Here is an 18,053-nt window from a genome sequence, read left to right as displayed (position 1 = left end):
TATTTTGTGTGTGGGTGGTTTCTGTGACTCCTCCTGGCTGAAAAATTTCATGACTGAATCCACATTTTCAGCTTTGAGCATCATGGAAATCCTCACCCCAATGCCTGTGCACCTGTTTCACTTCCAAAGTCCTCCTGAGTTTGCCTATCTGTGGCTGTTGAACTCAGTAGCTTGAGTCATGCTAATGAGGCCAAGATTGTGGTTTTGATGCATGAAAGTGAAAAGTGAAAGTGTTAGTCCCTCAGTCCTGTCTGACTCTTTGAGACCCTGTGGACTGTAGCCCACCAGGCTCCTCTGTCCATGGGGAAAGAATACTGGAGTGGGTTGCCATGCCCTCTTCCAGGGGCTCTTCCTGACTCAGGGATTGAACCCATGTCTCCTGTGGCTCCTGCACTGCAGGTGGATTCCTTATCGCTGAGCCACTGGGGAAGCCCATATTCCGTTTGCAGTTATCATAAAATATTGGCTATATTCTCTGTGTTGCACAATGCATCCTTGTAGTTTATTTATTTTCTACACAGTAGTTTGAATCTTTTATTCCCCTACCCCTGTCTTGCCTCTCCTTTTCTTCTCCTTACTGGTAACCACTAGTTTGTTCTCTGCACCTGTAAGTTTGTTTCATTTTTGTTACATTCACTGGTTTTTATTTTTAGATTCCACATATAAGTGATATCATATGGTATTTGTCTTTCTCTGTCTAACTTGTTTTACTTAGCAGTAATGCCTGGAGAAATATAAATAACCTCAGATATGCAGATGACACCACCCTTACGGCAGAAAGTGAAGAGGAACTAAAAAGTCTCTTGATGAAAGTGAAAGAGGAGAGTGGAAAAGTTGGCTTAAAGCTCAACATTCAGAAAACTAAGATCATGGCACCTGGTCCCATCACTTCATAGGAAATAGATGGGGAGACAGTGGAAACCGTGTCAGACTTTATTTTTTTGGGCTCCAAAATCATTGCAGATGGTGATTGGAGCCATGAAATTAAAAGACGCTTACTCCTTGGAAGGGAAGTTATGACCAACCTAGATAGCATATTAAAAAGCAGAGACATTACTTTGCCAACAAAGGTCCATCTGGTCAAGGCTATGGTTTTTCCAGTGGTCATGTATGGATGTGAGAGTTGGACTGTGACAAAAGCTGAGCGCCGAAGAATTGATGCTTTTGAACTATGGTGTTGGAGAAGACTCTTGAGAGTCCCTTGGACTGCAAGGAGAGCCAACCAGTCCATCCTAAAGGAGATCAGTCCTGGGTGTTCATTGGAAGGACTGATGCTGAAGCTGAAACCCCAGTACTTTGGCCACCTCATGCGAAGAGTTGACTCATTGGAAAAGACCCTGATGCTGGGAGGGATTGGGGGCAGAAGGAGAAGGGGATGACAGAGGATGAGATGGCTGGATGGCATCACTGACTCAATGGACATGAGTTTGAGTAATCTCCGGGAGTTTGTGATGGACAGGATGGCCTGGCGTGCTGCGATTCATGGGGTTGCAAAGAGTCGGATACTTCTGAGCAACTGAACTGAACTGAACTGAATGCCCTCCATGGCCATCCATGTTGTTGCAAATGGCAACATTTTATTCTTTTTAATGGCAGAATAGTATTCCATTGTAATACTAAGTTTCTTAGTGGTGTTATCTTCCTCATCAGTTCAGTTCAGATAACTCTTTGCAAATGTCAACATCAGTAATAATCTGTTTCAGAAGCATATTATCCCTTTAGGGCTGAGTAATCAAGTTGGAAACTATCTTAAAGATTTTAACCATGGGAGTACAGATTGGCAGTCCAACTATAGATTTAGCTCTCAGGCTTGTTTTATTTGACCTTCATCATGTTATAAAAATGTATAAATTCAAATGTCTTCAGGCACATTCTGTAGTCCACATATATGGAATCTAGAAAGATGGTACTGATGAATCTACTCAGAGCAGCAGTGGAGATACAGACATAGGGAGCAGACTTACGGACAGGGACAGGAGAGGGGAAGGAGAGGGTGAGATGGATGGAGAGCGCAGCGTGGAAGCATATACACTGCCACACGTAAGATAGATGGCCAATGGGAATTCACGGTATGACTCAGGGAACTCAAACCAGGGCATGAATACGTGGTGAATGCATTCATAACTTTCTAAAGTGAGAACTTGACAAGTTTGGGCTCATCCCAGAAAGCAGACTAGGCAACATTACGATGGTGCCAGCACACGGGGTGGAGTTTCCATAAGAGTCAGGACACCGCTGCTCTGTTTCCTGCCTCTTCAGCCATGGAAAAAACCAGCTGTCGTTCGCTTCATAAACCATTGTATAAATGACTCTGTGCTCCAGGGTGATCGAGTCCAAAGGACTTTGCATACACTTCTTCTCTGGTCAGGGAGAAACCAATTGTTTAGCTAACATCATTGGTTGATATTGGATCTTGTGGCCAGTTGCCCTAACGAAAGAAAGGAACCAAAAGTGAACATTCTATCTTTTTGAATTAGGGGAAAGAACTGCAAAACAGGTGAAAAAGATACAAAGAACGCAATAGTGGAAACATAAGAAAATACACCTACTTCAATGAAAGTGAAAGTCGCTCAGTCCTGTCCAACTCTTTGCGATCCTATGGACTTAGTCTAAGGAATTCTCCAGGCCAGAATACTGTAGTGGGTAGCTTTTCCCTTCTCCAGGGGATCTTCCCAACCCAGGGATCGAACCTAGGTCTCCCACACTGCAGGCGGATTCTTTACCAGCTGAGCCCTAAGGGAAGCCCACCAAAATGAACTGGGACATTATCAGTGATAATGTAATATCAGTGATATATATCAAAGCTTTTCAATGGACAGCTTCTTGAATGAAGTGATTGTTGAGTAGAGTTTCGAAGATGTACAGCATAGTAGAAAGGATATTCCTTTAGAGAGTTTAGACATGCATGGTGTTTACCATTGGGCTGCACACGAGAGCACAAAATGTGAGTTGTGGACACATATTTCACTAGTAGCACTGTCTGTCCCATCTTAAAAAGCAACCAGACAAAAATCTCTCCTGTAATGTAACAGCCCTTTGTAGATAGTGGTACTCTAATCCTCTCATGGAGAACATGCACAGACAACCCAGTTCTCTTTCTGGACATGTGGCAGCATTGCATTCCTTTGCCTCATGTGGCCATGTGCTCTGCTTTGGAAATTTAGAAAAATTAATGTGTCAGGTGTTGCTTTCAGGAGAAAGTTTTGCACTCCGTCGCCATTATGGGACTCAGCAGTTTTCTTTTTCTTGGGGTATAAGTTATAAATGCCTGTGTTGAGGGGAGTCTCTCCTGTGCTGAGCAGAAAGAATCCCCTGATGACCTGCCCTGGATGCAGAGCACAGTGAGAAGTAAACTTTTGTTGTGTTAAGCCACTGAAATTTGAATTGGTTGTTGCTGCAGTGTAATCTAGTCTTGGGCTTCCCAGGTGATGCTGGTGGTAAAGAATCTGCCTGCAGTACAGGAGACATAAGAGACATGAGTTCGATCCCTGGGTTGGGATCCCCTGGAGAAGGAAATGGAAACCCACTCCAGTATTCTTGCCTGGAGAATCCCAAGGACAGAGGAGTCTGGTGGGCTACAGTCCATGGGGTTGCAAAGAGTCAGACACAACTGAAATGGCTTAGCATGCAACCAAGTCCTTCCCGGATGATTCAATTATACTTCTCTTTTCTCTGTGTCTGGCTTTTCTTTCACTCCTCAACTTTCTACACTCTGATTTCTATCCCTACTATTTGAATGAAACTGCTCTGGACAGGTCATGGAATTACTATATACAATAGTTTGGGGTTCTACCTTATTGGACACCTTTGGTGTATTTAATACTGTGGACCACTTCTTTCTTAAAATTCTTTTTTCCTTTGACTTCTATGATGCAACTCTTTCAACTCAACATTCAGATCACTGATTGTTTTTTAGGTATAAAACCCAAATAAATTTCATCTATTCTCCCAGTTTTTAACTATTATGTATATAACTAATATGCTGATAACTCTTAAATACGTACTTCCTATTCCAGTACTTAGCCTACAGCATAGATTTGTACATACAAAGGTCTTTCAAAAACATGTCTACAACTGAGTCAATCTCTCCTCCCAGATCTGGCTATTCTTCAAAGGCACAAATTGGTTAACTGGATTTCTGTCTCTCCTTTAAAAGCAGCTTCCCAATACAATCTGTGACCAGATATTATCAGTTCTGTTTCTAAATTCATCTCCCCATATTTTCTTTCTATACTCTACTCTCTATCATCAATGCTATAATCTGAATCCTTATTATTTATCTACTAGCTTTCCCCCCTTTTCTGGCCACACTGCATGATATGTGGAACTTCTCCAACAAGGGATAGAACCCCTGCAATGACTGTGTGGAGTCCTAACCCCTGAACCACCATGGAAGTCCTCTACTAACTTCTTTAATTGCTTCTGGATTGGTCTTCCTGATACACTCCACTCTCCATGGAACTTTTGGAGGAATCTCTCTAAGATGCAAATGGTCATGCTTATGTCCTCTTGCTTAAAATGTCTGACGTCACCTCATGACATTGGAGTTGAAATCCGAACTCCTTACAGGGCTCTGAGTGGGCTAAGAGCAGGCTGGTTTCATCCCCATTCTCTCCCCTCCTGCCACTCTACTCCTCGTTCCGTTCTCTGAGCCATGTGCCTTCCTACTGCAGTGCCCTTACACATGCTGTCTCTTGGACACGGACTTTCTTCATCTGGGTAATGTGTAATTTTTATTCTAAAAGCAACCTAAACATCGTCTCTCCCAGAAAGCCTCCCATGTTTTCCAGCTTTGGGTTTTAGAGGTCTTGTCTCCATGTTCCATTGCACTCATACACTGATTGACAGAAGGCCGTTGACATCCCAGCTTCTCCTCCAAAACTGTCGCTCAACACTGTAAACCCATCTTTCAGTGTCTATTCCCCACATCTCTCAAATGCCTGATGTCCATTAGGTATGCAATAAATGTTTGATGGATGAATTATTAGCTGATGGATCTGGAAGGCCATGATTATGAGCTTTGCTTTTATTTATTTATTTATTTATTTTTTGAGCTTTGCTTTTAACTGAAGAACTTTTGGGAGCCATTACAGACTTTTAAGAAGGCAATGATATCCAAATGACACTTGCAGAGAGTAATTAGAATGGAAGGGAGTGGGCATCTGAAATCTTTCAAAGATGCTGTGAAGTCAGTCATTGATGGTAAGAATGGGGAGGAAATGAGAAGCTGTGGGGCTCTTGATTCTCCAGAATTTCATTTTTTACAATTCTTATGCCTGCTATGTTTAATGCTAGTATAAAGTGTTGAAGAAAGAATTATTAACTACTTTGTAAATTCAACAGAAGGGAAACCAACTTCTTTGAAAAGGTAAACATTTAAGCCTTAAATTTTATTCTTCACAAAGTCTTCCACGGTTTTAATAATAGTTGCTTAACTTTTTTTTTAAGTTTTGTTTGTTTGTTTGTTTTTGATATGGTGGTGGTTTAGTCACTAAGTTGTGTCTGACTCTTTGCAATCCCATGGACTATAACTCTCCAGGTTTCTCTGTCCATGGGATTTTTCCAGGCAAGAATACTGAAGTGGGTTGCCATTTCCTTCTCCAGGGGATCTTTCCGACCCAGGGATCAAATCCAGATCTTCTGCCTTGCAGGTAGATTCTATACCAACTGAGCTACATGGACCATTTTAAAAGTCATTATTGAATTTGTTACAATATTGTTTCTGTTTTCTGTTTTGGTTTATGAATCATGAGGCTTGTAGGACTGAGCCCCCCGCATTGGGAGGCTAAGTCTTAACTGCTGAATTGCCAAGGAAGTCCCCAATATGTGCAAGTCCCCTTAATTTTGACATACATGAATGATCTAGATACTTAGCCTATATTTGATATGTCTTTCTATGGCTTTCTTTCTTACTCTTTACTGCAAAGTCTAACTTCTTCTCTTACTCTATCAACAACCCTAAGCTATTTTATTTCACTTATGCCTTCCCCCACTCCCCCACCCCTCACTGGAAGGTCCAGAGGTCGTGGAGATGGAGCAATAGTGATTGAAATGGTCAGCTCCTCCTAGAACTATACAAGTGATGAAAAATAAGCCTTCCAACACTTTTTGGGCTCTGGAATCCTGTGTCCTCCCACTTCCTTCAGGCTGGCAGCTTGCTTATCTTTAGCAAAAGCTAGGCATCATTTCAAATGTCATATTGCAGAGAAATTGCTTTCCCTGTCACCAGGAAAAGAGGGAGACAGAAAGATACCTTCTTATATCTGAAACCTGGCACTGTCAGCCACTTGGAACTCACCTCCCAGACTCTGTCTGGCCTTGGCTTGGAGGAGGCAGGGTTGCTGTGTAGCACAAGGAGGTGCAAAAACAAACATGGGCGCAAAATCAAATACTTGACTGCAAGAAATATTCTGAAAGTTATAAAAGTGAAATACTACTTCCAGCTGTCACTTTATGCAAAGATTATGTTGAGCTCAAGGACTGCAGAAACTAAATAAGGAAAGTGAATTATTCATTACAGTGCCTATTCAAGCTGCAGGAGATGCCCGGGTTTTCTACTGATGGATTACTCGTGATCCCTTTGTCTATTTATCTACCCAGTCACCCTCTCTTGTCTTCACGTATATATTTGAAGATCTTGTTGCTGCTGCTGAGGCAGACGGCAAAGCTTCATATTCTTTTTTCCTGTATCCAAAAGCCTCTACCCCTTTGGTCACTCATCCTGTAGGACATCTCACCCCTTGCGGTGGCTTCCTCTTAAAGCCTCACAGTCTGCACAAGGCATTGATGTTGAAATGAACATTATCATCCAACAATCAGATAATAATCGCATTGAACAAAACCAAGTGCGTACTAAGACTTTCTGATTGATAGGCTGAGCCTAGATGTGTTCCCATCATTGTTTTCCAGCCATAGATCTCCATGGTGTATAACTTCTCTTCATATTGCTGTATCAAAGATCTTCCTCATTGGCTCAATATCCAGGAAGTGATTAGGTAACACGTCCATGGTCATACATGACCACGACCACTCAGCCTCTGGGGCTAGTTGTGGCTTTCATTGGCTAAATTTTTCCCCTGAAGCTAGTAGCAGCTCAGAAACACAGCCAAAACATAAAAGGAGAGGCGGCCTCCTTCGGCACTGCCCCGATCCTATATCTACCTTTCATTTTTAATATGTCAGTCGCTGCCTAAAAGTCATGTAGATGTTTTATTGGTTTTCATGGGAGTAGGGTAGGGAGGATTTAGTTTTGAATATTGTATGGAAAAATCCCATGGACAGAGGGGCCTGATGGGCTACAGCCCTTGGAGTTGCAAAAGGGTTGGATATGACTGAGCACACATGCAAGACACAGGATTGTTTAAGTGTAAGACCCCAAGCCTTTCTCCTACCATCTAACTGAAATAAGATCCCATGTGAAATCAAGTATCTCTCAGGCTGGCTGCCTTGCCTAGACTAATGTTTCATGACTACAGGAACTCCTAAAGCACAGGCTTAACTTATTACTGCTCTCGGAGAAACACTTCCACGTGTGGACTCGGGAGCCCTGAAGTAGGAAGAAAATAGGCTAATCTGATCATAAACCATGGAGCCCTCCTAAAACTGTGTAAATACTGACAGAGGTATTTCTCAAAGTCTGTGCCAGCAGCAAGGCAGCATTTTTGTGAAGTATGTGAACCTTCATTCAAATTCAAAGCTTTCATTCAGCCTGAGGAATTTGTCCTGAGCAGACGTATGTCTCATCCTTTGCCAGCCGGCACCCAGGGTAATATTCTGCAAAATTAAATATTTTGGCTAATGGTGTTGTTCCTTAGCTATTGAAAAAATATTTTCTAATAAAGGAAAACGTCAAGTCGTGTCAAGAGTAATATTTTATGCCATTCAGCTGTTAAATCTGGAGCCGTAGAATGAAACTTCCAACCTCCTTCACTATAACTTGCATTACTCTGAGTGAAGCATCTGACTGTGCAAAGGCTGAGGGTTACTCTTTGTCATTTGCTTATAAGATAAGATAGAGTAGGTATGAATTGTATCGGCTCTTCACATTTTGTTTCAAATGTTGCCTTAGCAGTATTCAGTTTATTTTTAACCATCTTTCAGGAAGAAGCTATCAAAGAGCACTGCAATGTGAGGACAGTGTAAGGAAGAGAAGCATGGTTATATTTTTATCACAGAAAAGTATTGTAAATAACTTCACCCTCATGAGTCAGACTTCCCTGGTGGCTCAGACGGTAAAGCATCTGCCTAAAATTCGGGAGACCCAGGTTCGATCCCTGGCTGGGGAAGATCCTCTGGAGAAGGCAATGGCAACCCACTCCAGTACTCTTGCCTGGGAAATCCCATGGACGGAGGAGCCTGGTAGGCTACAGTCCATGGAGTTGCAGAGTTGGACACGACTGAGCGACTTCACTTCACTTCATGAGTCAGAGATGTCCTCAATGAAGAGCTTGTGATTGTGAAAGTAAGAAATGTCTGTAATGCCTACAGAGAGATCCATTTCAAGCAACAGTGAGAGAAATTAGGCTAATGAAGGATTATAGAATTAGGGCTTCCCAGGTGGCACTAATAGTAAAGAACATGCCTGCCAATGCAGGAGGCATAAGAGATGTGGGTTCAGTCCCTGGGTTGGGAAGATCCTCTGCAGAAAGAAATGGCTACTCACTTCCAGTATTCTTGCCTGGAGAATCCCATGGACAAAGGAGCCTGGTGGGCTATAGTCCATGGGGTGGCAGAGTCGGACATGAGCGACTTCACACACATACAGGATTATAGGAAAAATAGGCTGTCACATTTATTGTGCACTGACTATGTGCCAAGCCCTGTGTTAAGTACTCTTCTGACTTGAGACTGTCTCATCTTCCTAACAATACTCTGGGATAAGTGCTATTATTGCTTCCATTTTACAGTTGTGAGATCTGACGCACAGATAAATTTCAGTAATCAAGAGTTATGGGCAAAAATTGTGGGGTAAGAAGAAGAATAGGTTTTGTTTTGAGAATGGAACATTCTTGTATCCTGAGATGCTCATTAGTTTTATTAGAAAGCACAAATGAAGGCACTTAAATGATTGCTGTCCATTTGGATATTCTTCCTTTCAAGTTAATGATATTGGTTTGCAAAATTTGCTGAAGTTCTCTATGACGGAATTTTCAAACTTTGTTCCTTGGCCCTCTGAGGGCCCTCAGTATCCTTTAGGGCAGTGGTCCCCAACCTTTTTGGCACCAAGGACCAGGGCAGACAATTTTTCCACAGACTGGTGGGGCGGTGCAAAATGGTTTCAGGATGATCCAAGCACATTACATCTATTATGCACTTCATTTTTATCATTATTACATCATCTCCACCTCAGATCATCAGGCATTAGATCTCAGAGGTTGGAGATCCCTGTTTTAGGGTGTCTGCTGGGTTAAAATTCTTTTTCATAACAACACTAAGATTATTACTTGCAATTATTTTCAATATGTTACATTAACACTGATGGGGCAAATACAATGATGAATAAAACCATTGGTGCCTTAGAATGAATTAAGGTAGTGGCTCCAAGGGGTACTATGCCTTGTCATAGTACCAAGGGGTACCCGGCACATGCCAAGTCATTTCAGTCATGTCCAACTCTTTGTGACCCAATGGACTGTAGCCTGCCAGGCTTCTCTGTCCATGGGATTCTCCAGACAAGAATACTGGAGTGGGTTGCCATTTCCTACTCCAGGGGATCTTCCCAAACCAGGTACTGAACCCCCATCTCTTATGTCTCCTGAATTGCAGGTGGGTTCTTTACTACTAGTGTTACCTGGGGGACTAGTGGTCATTATATTCGTCACCACAAAAGAGTCACAATAAAAAAGTAAATAAATTTTTAAAAAGTAGCTTCACTTTAATTGTCCTTGCTGAAGCAGAAAGTCACTAAACTTGTTCTGACCTTTGAGTACACACATTTTTCACATTCTGTAAGAAGTACACGTAAATCGCTTTTGCTACATATCAAAGTATGATGGTTCTTTGAAGGGAAGTACTTGTATGATTATTTTGTTGGGGGTTGACCTAGCCATGTTTTCCACATAATACCACTTTTATCTGAAAGAATGCTTGGTAGACAATCCATGGTTATTCAGACTTGGGTGTACATTTTCTCAAAAATTAACAAAGTAAGCCTGTCTCCTCAAGGAAAATCACTGATGTTATTTGTTGACAATGATAAAATGCAATTTTTAAAGCAAAACCCAGAATTTTGGAAAACATATCCACCAACATGAACTTGAAAGCTAAGACTTTAAGATTTTTCTGTGAGACTGTGATCTCAATTGAAGTATATGAGTTTTAGGTATTCTATAATAAGAACTATAAATGACCAATGCATGATTTTGTAAAACCATGCACGAGTAAAAGATCCATTCAAAATACAAGACATACCAATGGATTTTAATGTAACATAATATGAAAAGTTTGTTGATAATATTTTAGATTCCACATTACAAATAATCTTTAAGGCATAACTACTAGCTGAGTTTGAGTAGAATGGTAGGAGATAATTCTTTAAAAAGACTACTAGAATGCTCTTCCCTTTTCAATCTACATATCTTTATGAGGCTGGATTTTCTTATACATATGAAATGTCAGCTAAAAAGACACATCACTGGAAACTTAACATAGATGTACATATGAGAATCCAGCTTGCTTCTGTGAATCCAGATATTAAAGAGATTTGCAAAAATGCGAAACAATGTCAACTCTTCTCACTAATTTTTTTTGTTGTGAAACAGTTATTTTTACAGAAATGTTTAATTTTCAATATATTAAACATTGATCAATATAACACATATAACAAAGGTCTTTGTTGTTGTTGTTTAGTTGCTAATTTGAGTCCAAGTCTTCGTGACCCAATGGACTGTAGCCCCCAGGCTCCTTCTGCTTGTGGAATTTCCCAGGCAAGAACACTGGAGTGGGTTGCCATTTCCTTCTCCAGGGGACCGTCCCAGCCCAGAGATGGAACCCATGTCTCCTGCACTGGCAGTTGGACTCTTACCTCTGAGCCACGAGGGAAGTCCAACAAAGATCTTTAGGGTCTCCTTAATTTATAAAGGTGTACAGGAGTCCAGAACCAAACATTTGCAAACCCCTGCTCTTGGGGAACAAAACCTCCCAAGAGAGAGGAGTTAATCTGCTCCCAGAGACCGTCAGAGGGAAGATATTCATGTGGGACGTCAATGAGATGAAGGTAATAACATGGCACAACAGGGCGGAACAGGGCCAGCCAGCAAAATGGATGAGATTGTCTATGTTTTCTTTTAGTTTAGTAAGGAAACTTTTCCTAAAGTGATTTTTAAAGCAATAGTACTAGCTTGTTCTCTCTCTAAAGACATTTTGTTTTTATAAAATTACAGCCTGGAAAACACACTATGTGTTTAGTCTGAGTAGGTAGCCTGAGTTGTTTGTTAAATACCAGATCTCAGATTTGTGGCTGTTCTTCAAAAATAACTACATGACACCGGCAATTAAATTTATGTATCATTTTGATTATTTATACTTCAGCAAATCAAAGGAGATAAATAATGGTGTGCAGCCCAGCACTCCCATCAGCATCTCCAGGAACCCCTTCGATTCCTTCTATTTCGAAACTGGATACAGCACATAATCTTCCCATTAAACAGTCTGGAGGGACCCGTCATCCTCGCCTGCTCCCGATCTGGCATCTTCCCATTTCTGGAGCTGGGTGTTCCTGCGTTGCAAATATGCCCTTTGAACCATGTGGGGCAGGCATGTTTAGTCTCAACTATTTTCACATTTCTCCTTCCTTTTACTTAGGACACTGTTGATCACTCAGAATTAGAGCTTCTTCCGTCCTGCCTCTCAGAGCACCACAGTACTTTTTTAAATTACTTTTTAAAACTTTTTCTTTTGTGTTGGAATATAGCTGAGTAACGACGCTGTGATAGTTTCAGGTGGCACAGCAGAACAACTCAGTCATACATATACATGTGTCCACTCTCCCCCAAACTCCCCTCCCATCCAGGCTGCCACGTAACATTGAGCAGAGTCCCCTGAGAGCACCACAGTCCTGGACCCACGTAAGAATGCACTGCACTGGCAGCCAGCTGACAGCCTCGCTAAGGGAGGTTACTGATTAGGTGGGGTCTCGCTCTTTCACAAGTGCCCTTGCTCCAGCTCCTTGGACTTTTGTTCACGCGATGAATGTATCTTTAAATCATTCTTGTGGCGTTAACAGGGTGGTCCTCTTGCCTCCAAAGAGAATCTTCAATGACAGGCAGCTGTGTATCAGCTGAGAGAGTGAATTAAACCCTTCTGAGGCCCCTTCCTACTTATAACACTGGGTGACTCCTAGTTGGACTCTGCCTACTCAATGCAAAGTGACTCAGCGGTGGTGCCTGGGAGCATCCAAAGGAGCTGGGGGTGACAGTGGGAACTGGCCTCAGTCTCCTCCTCTGAAAAGCAGAAGTGGGGGAGCTTGACTTTCCTTGGTAGAAGAAAACAAATGACCCCCACCCCAAACCCCATGACATGCCATGCAATCAACTTCCACCCCATCACTGCTTGTCACTCCTGAAAATGAAAAAGTGCCTTTTAAAGCAGACTCTATGGGAACAATCAGATATTTTGGTGAATCTCTAAGCAGTTGGTTTGAACTAATGGATATAATCTAGTGGTGCTTAGAAACTGCAAATCAAACCAAGAAATAATGGAGGATCAGTAAAGGAGTTGGACTACAAACTTAAAGAAAAAGTGGTTTTATCTGTAGATATTTATCATCAAGAGCAGTAAAAAACCTCACTGAGATAGTAGATACCCAATGAAGATATATTGTATTTAAATACACCAACCTAAAATTTACTGATTCAATGTTTGAAAATAATTATGGCTCTCAAGGTGTTGCTTTGGTTGGTCAATCATCTATTTGTCTGAACATACTTAATCTTGTCAAATATGTGTCTGGTATTTGTGAATAGTGTGGCTGGGATGACTAAATGGGATAATAAAGTATCTGTTCTTGTTATTGTTTAGTCACTAAGTCATGATTGACTCTTTTGTGGTCCCATGGACTAGCCTTCTAGGCTCCTCTGTCCATGGGATTTTCCAGGCAAGAATACTGGAGTGGGTTGCCATTTCCTTCTCCAGGATATCTTCCCAACTAGAGATCGAACCTGGGTCTCCTGCATTAGCAGGAGGATTTTTTTATTGCTGAGCCACTGGGAAAGCCCAGTAAAGTTTTACATAAGATATAAATGATTATAAAATGAAAAAAGAACACATACTGATATATTGAAAAAAAGTGCTTACTATCACTGGAAACTCTATTCAACTAGGAATGGCTGACTGCCTGGTGCTCTGTTTTGAGAATTCTGAGGCTGAGTCTGGATTAGAGAGAAAGAATATCATGGCTGAATAATAATTATAATAATCACAACGATTTTATGTTAGGTACTATTACCTCTTTTATTTATGAACTGTGTGCAGATAGGTTAAAGGACTTTTCCAGAAATACATGGTAGATCTGAGATTCAAATACTAAATTCCTCTACAAGACTACTAGCTATAGTGGATGAACTATGACTTACTGTCTCATTTCTGAAGAGCTTTGACCTGCATTGCTTTCTAAACTCCCTTTCAGCTCAGATGGACTTTAGTCTCTGCACGATCTGTTTAAATACCTCACCCCCCAGCAATCTTGCCTCCCCTGGAATATTTATCATAATTTGACCATTGACCACTGCTGGTTATCCTTTTACACTTTAGATCTGGTTTCTCTAAATGCATGAGAAGTGCTATAGAAGAGGGACACTTCCCTGCATGGCCCCCTGGCCCCCAGTAACTTAGCATGGTACCTGGCACATGGTAAATGTTTAATCAGCATTGGTTGGTTGTGTGGTAGGACCCAGACCGCCACACTGTGTCCTAGTTTAATAGGCTGAATCTAGTATTTGCCACAGACGGAGTGGCAAACAGCTGGTTGTTTCCAAGTCAGCCCTGCCGGGGTGTGTTAGCTTCATGATCTAGAATTGAAGGTGCTCTCTACCTTCAGCTCTACCCTCCTTGCCCTTCTGACCGTGATGAATGCTTGTTTATCTTCTTGCCTTCATCAACAGCAGCTATTTATTTAGCAGCCTGACTTAAGACATTCCATGTATATACTCAATGAAGGCTTTCTTTCACTATTATTTTTCTGTGGAAGGTAAAACGCTGTCTTGTTTTTCCAGTTCTCCTCCTAAGTGTGATGATTTAGATGTTCCTGCTGTTAACTGGCAGCTTTTCCATTTCCTCCTAGCATCCAGGGCCGCAGGCTTCTCCACAGAAGCCACTAATGAGCTTCTTGCTTTTCCAGCCCCTGGTTCATTAATAACACAGACTTTCAGCAAGGCCTGATGTTCCGGACCTTATCTTTCCCCTTTCCTTCCATGAGAAAACACACAAACAAGCAAGCAGCACAAAGGAAAACTTTTATTTGCTGCAGTTGCTGACTCAATCTTGTTTGCTTGAAGATCTTAAAACAGAATTTATGCAAGAAGCTTGGATTCAGCTTTGCAGTTATGCTTGAAGGCTTACCTATTGGACTCTGACTTTCCAAATGAGTTTGTGTTCCCATTTTTTTTCCTCTCCCCCCAAGTTGTCTTTTTCAATAGTGCTTCATGCTTCTAAGTGTGCTTTTTCCTTCTTCCTAATGAATATTGACCGGGTTCCTGAGTATACGGGGAACAATTCTAGGGACTGTGTGGACGGGATGTAGGAAACGTCCCTGCCCCATCCCTTCTGCTGGACTTCTGACTCTCAATGATGCCATTCATGCTCCCTGCCCGTTGGCCCCTTACACAACTTTCTCTCATTCAGACAGCGCCAAAGAGCATCAAAGCACTTTTGTCCTGCTTCCCTCAGAGCCTTGCAGTGGCCCAGAGCAGAACAGAGCTGTCAGCAGCACGCATGCCACTCCTGTCAAACCTGCTGCTCCTTGTGTCCTCTGATGAACCAGCAGATTCTGCAGCTGCGTCTTCCCAGAGCAGGTTTCTGAGCGTAGGTCCTGCCATCTTGCCAGAGTCCAGGCTTAACGCTCAATAGTGGGGGATGGGCTGAGCAGAGGGCTCGGCCTGGGTCCCTTGGTGGATAACCCTGCTTGTTGGTCAAGTCACCTTCAGGTTCTCATACATATATTCCACCTTAGCTGTGACCATGGTGTCATTTTGCTGACTTCTTGATCTCTCTCCTTTTAAAATTTTATGTCAGGGCTCAAATTTTATGTCAAGGCACAAATTCCTATACCCTGAAATATACAGAGACCTAGAGACTGTCATACTGAACGAAGTAAGTCAGACAGAGAAAGATAAATATGGTATCGCTTATATGCGGAATTTAAAACCAGGATTGCTATTGTTTAGTCACTCAGTTGTGTCCAACTTTTGCACCCCATGGGCTGTAGCCCGCCAGGCTCCTCTGTCCATAGGATTTCCCAGGCAAGAATGCTGGAGTGGGTTGCCATTTCCTTCTCCAGGGGATCTTCCTGACCCAGAAATCGAATCCAGATCTCCTACATCAGCGGGTGGATTTTTTTTTTACCACTGAGCCACCAGACAAGCCTCCTAAAAAATGGGTACAAACGAACTTATTTACAAAACAGAAATAGAGTCACAGATATAGAAAACAAACCTATGGTAACCCAGGGGTGAGGGGGAGGGGAGGGATAAATTGTAAGATTGGGATTGATGTATACACCACTATACTATACTATACTGTACTATACTATACTATACACACACTCTATACTATACACACACTCTACTCTACTCTACACACTCTACTCTATACTATACACACACTGTACACCACTATACTATGATGGGATAGCATCACTGACTCAATGGACATGAATCTGAGCAAACTCCGGGAGACAGTGAAGGACAGGGGAGACTGGCATGCTGGAGTTCATGGGTTCACAAAGAGTAGGACATGACTTAGCAACTAAACAACAACATATATAAAATAGATGACTAATGAGGACTTACTATATGACATGGGGAAGTCTACTCAATACTCTGTAATGGCCTATATGGGAACAGAGTCCTAAAAAAATGGAGAGGGTGGGAGGTATGGAGAGAGTAACATGAAAATGTACATCACCATATGTAAAACTGATAGCCAACAGCAATTTGCTGTATGTCTCAGAGAACTTAAACCAGGGCTCAAAAACAACCTAGAGGGGTGGGACGGGGAGGGAGGTGTAAGGATGTTCAAGTGGGAGGGGGCATGGGTAAACCTATGACTGATTCATGTTGATGTTAGGTAGAAATCAATGCAGTACTGTAAAGCAATTATCCTTCAAATAAAAATAAATATATTTAAAAATGGACATATGTTATGTATAACTGATTCACTTTGCTGTATAGCAGAAATTAATACAACATTGTCAATCGAGTAGACTTGAATAAAGTAAAAAAATACAGAGAGATAATATATAAATTATATATTATTAAATATATATTACATATATAAATTATGTATATACAATATATATTATATATATATCTTGGATCCTATCCTCCAAACATGCATAAATCCTCATATGCACAACACTGTCAATCGAGTAGATTTGAATAAAATAAAAAAATACAGAGATAACTTATATATGTAAATTATATATATATAAAATCTCTCTCCTGCATCCTACAAACATGCATAAGTCCTCACATCCTGTTCATGAGCACATGTTGAGTCTACGCTGGAGCTCTTGCCCAGACATGAAAGATGTTTTATTTTCTCTTTGAAAAATTCTAAGTTTCATTTCTTGTGAAATTGTCTTGGGCTTCAGACTCAAGTCCAACGTTCATGAGTCATACAGATTAGAGAGATCTGTTCCCCGAATCTGTGAGGTAACAGCAAGCTTTTCCCAGCCTTCCTGGACATCTCCCCATCTCGTCAACTGTGGGAACTTAGAAGTGATAGCTTTTCCTATCATTGCATTAATTATGCAGGGCAGAGGCATCACTTACAAGCTCTCTTTTAAAGGGTAGAAAACTAGAGATTACAATTCTTTTACATTCAGGAGGCACTCAGCACTGCTCCCCTTGTGGTTATAGACTTTTCCTTTTTAAATACTCCATTCCTGAATTTTGGTAACGTGGAACTTTGAGATAACTCAGAATTCAGTAATAAGGATTAGTCTTTATCTAAGACTTTAGACAGGGAACTTTTCTTATCATTGAAGCATGTGCAAGAATTGTTCCTTGCCTTTATTTTTCTCAGCAGTTATAAAAAGTTCATCCCATTGTGTTGAATACAATAGTCTTCAAGCGTCCACAGAACAAACCCACAACTTTCTTACCTCTTAGGTGTTGTGTAAGACCTCCCTGTTCCTTGAACTTTTGTGAATTCACTTGCTGGGGCCCTGGTATCTCTAACTTGATTTCAACTGCATTCTCAACTCACTGCCTAGTATCTATTGCTGTAATCAGTCACTCAGTCATGTCCGACTCTTTGTGACCCCATGGACTGTAGACCACCAGGCTCCTCTGTCCATGGGGATTCTCCAGGCAAGAATATTGGAGTGGGTTGACATGCCCTCCTCCAAGGGATCTTCCCAAGCTAGGGATCTAATCCAGGTCTCCCGCATGGCAAGACGATTCTTTACCATCTGAGCTACCAGGGAAGCTACCAGGGAAGTATCTATTGAGCACTTACTAAAAAGGGCTTCCTGGGCTTCCCAGGTGGTACAGTAAGTAGTAAAGAACTTGCCTGCCAATGCAGGAGATATAAGAGACATAGTTTCTATCCCTGGGTCGGGAAAATCCCCTGAAGGAGGACCTTTTTCAGTATCCTTGCCTGGGAAATCTCATGGACAGAGGAGTCCGATGGGCCCCAGTCCATAGGGTCACAAAGAGTTGGACACAACTGAAGCAGTTAAGCTTGCACATGAGCACTTATTATGTGTCAGACCAGTGCTAGGGCCAAAGAGATAATTAAAAAAAAAAAAAAAGTGGCTCTGCTGTAGTTACGTTAAGGTTCTGGGGTAATGTAGGGAGGGAGGGTGTAGGGGGAGGAGACGGGCACAGTTAGTT

The 18,053-nt window shown here is 41.7% G+C and overlaps 1 non-coding gene across 1 annotated transcript; it reads left to right on the top strand.

Annotated features, from left to right (window-relative positions):
- The first annotated feature begins 8,213 nt into the window (after positions 1–8,213).
- On the top strand, positions 8,214–8,285 carry TRNAF-AAA. Its single transcript has one exon. It is a non-coding gene; the product is annotated as a tRNA-Phe (tRNA).
- Positions 8,286–18,053: the final 9,768 nt, after the last annotated feature.

Source organism: Cervus canadensis, chromosome 20 (assembly GCF_019320065.1).
Source record: "Cervus canadensis isolate Bull #8, Minnesota chromosome 20, ASM1932006v1, whole genome shotgun sequence".
Classification (NCBI taxonomy): Eukaryota; Metazoa; Chordata; class Mammalia; order Artiodactyla; family Cervidae; genus Cervus; species Cervus canadensis.
Note: the sequence above shows the minus strand (reverse complement) of the source record. Positions and strands in the feature narration are given on the sequence as shown.